We start from the raw sequence: 2,497 nt of genomic DNA on the forward strand, positions 1-2,497 counted from the left end.
TTACCAACGAATAGTGGGATTGACCGTCACATTATAACGCCCCCACGGCTGAAAGGGCGAGCATGTTTGGTGGGACGGGGATTCGAACCCGCGACCTTCAGATTGCGAGTCGAGTGCCCTAACCACCTGGCCTGGTCACATAGTATAACGCTAAATAAAATGTTCTTTAGTTAGTGTGATATTAGATGTGAGAGAGAGAAGTGTTAATATATTTCTTGTAAAGAAGTGCTATGCTACATTTATTTGGAAATCTTAATTTGGATAATGTGTTATAGTCTAGTAGGGAGAGTGGAGTGGGAAAAGTAGGGTTGATGTTTTTTTAAAAATCAAATTACTGTTGATTTTTGTAAAGAAAGTTGTCCTTGAATACTAGGCCCGGCATGGCCAGTTGGATAAGGCGCTCGACTCGCAATCTGAGGGTCGCGGTTTCGAATCCCCGTCACACCAAACATACTCGCCCTTTCAGCCGTGGGGGCGTTATAATTTTACGGTCGTTGGTAAAAGAGTAGCCCAAGAGTTGGCGGTAGGTGGTGATGACTAGTTGCCTTCCCTCTAGTCTTACACTACTAAATTAGGGACGGCTAGCGCAGATAGCACTTGTGTAGCTTTGCGCAAAATTCAAAAACAAACAAACCTTGAATATTAACACGTAATGCATACATCCGGGGTACAAATTTGTTCTCAGTTCCACGAGGTTATTTAAGCCGAAAAAAAAAGATAATTGGCTAAACTTTTTTTTTTTTGCATTGATTCTCTCATAACCTAATGGATCTTCCAAACATCACCACTGATATTCTTAATGCAAATGAAAACATTGCACCAAAGACATTCTATACAGTGGTTCTGAAAAGATATGAGATGATAAAGGAGGCGAACCCCATCGAAGAGTTTCCTGATGAGAAGAAAATAAAAATCAGCCAAATAAACAGAAGAAGGAAAAGCAAACAGCTGAAGGAGCCCTAGGAGGTGTTTCATCATGAATTCTGTACGTATTCTAAGATCAACATAAGTATTTATCCAAAAGACAACAACATGAAAAAAAATATAAGGAAAATCCAAAAGAACAAGATAATAAATAGAAAAACGGCCTGGAAAAGGGTGCCCTTTTCCGGAAAATGTAGCCGAAATAGGAATTTTCAAACGATCATAAAATTTCGAGTTCTAAAAAAAATTAAAAACACCCTTGAAAGTACTTTTAGCTGTTTTATTTTAGTACTAAATGCCCTATTTCAGTGTTCAAGTTCCGCAGAAATCGGTAATAAATCAGGACATTTTGCCACCCCGAGGTATGAATTACGTGTTAACATAGAGCACGGTCAAGAATTACGTAAACGATGAACAATAAGAAACTTTGCTACAGGGGTACAACTAAATTCGAATATATTGTTCTCGGATAAGGGTTTAGGGTCCATGAGTAGTAGTAGAATGTCTGAAATAAACTATACTTTGTTTTATTGAGTGTTTAGGTTAGATGACATAGTAGTGGTCGAGACATTATTTATATGCTTAATTTCTTGAACCACAACTGTTTCGCTATGAACTATGTTATGTTTGTTTATTTGTAGTTAAGCATAAAGCTACATAATGGGTTATCTGTGCTGTACACATCGCGGGTATCGAAACCCGGTTTCTAGCGATATAAGTCTGCAGACTTACTGCTGTGCCGCCACTAGGTTCAGTTGTTATAATCTATTATATTTAAAGTTATACATCACAATTAGATTTAAGATTTTTTATGAATATCAAAATATTTACCTATTTTAACACTAAATTATTTATTATAAATATTATTAATTGCTTTTACTTCAATTAGCATTGTTTATCATTCAGAAGAACTGGTGAACCAGTAAGCTAGTCTTTTTTTTTTAATTCCAAGAGCAGGTCAAATAACAACAGTGACAACTGAAGAAGACTACATTAATAGGAGATTAGGTTAACATTCTCTATGTAGGGATTGCATAGACGCCCGTATTAAAGCAATACAAAAGTCGATGAAAGTTTGTTGAATGGACAGCAACTGTCTGTTGTAGAAACAGGTTCTTGTAGGCGAAAGGCGGGAGACTTTCGAAACGTCGCCCTCTACACTTGTGTTTCTACAACAGGCAGTTGCCGTCCATTCAACAAAGTTTCATCATGAATACTCTGCCTAAACAATCTATCAATTAATACAAAAGTCATCTGGATTTTCTTCTCTACAGGTCATCAGAAGCTAGATATGAAGAGCTACCTAGTATAGTAGCTCTATCTATTTTCAGCCATTTAGAGCGTGCCAAAGTCGAGAATCGGCGAATAGTCAAAAACCGAGATTTAATTTCGTTCATAATCATATTTCTTCAACAGGCGTAGAACCTACCTAGTTCTATCTGTAACTATAATTTTATCATCATTTGATAGATCAGACAGTCTTCGCGATCTTTGACTACCTATTTTATTATTATTATGTACAAAATTTATAAAGCTTTAGAATACACTCTATAACCTAGTAACCCACGTACGC

The sequence above is a fragment of the Limulus polyphemus genome, unplaced genomic scaffold (assembly GCF_000517525.1).
Source record: "Limulus polyphemus unplaced genomic scaffold, Limulus_polyphemus-2.1.2 Scaffold3041, whole genome shotgun sequence".
Lineage (NCBI taxonomy): Eukaryota > Metazoa > Arthropoda > Merostomata > Xiphosura > Limulidae > Limulus > Limulus polyphemus.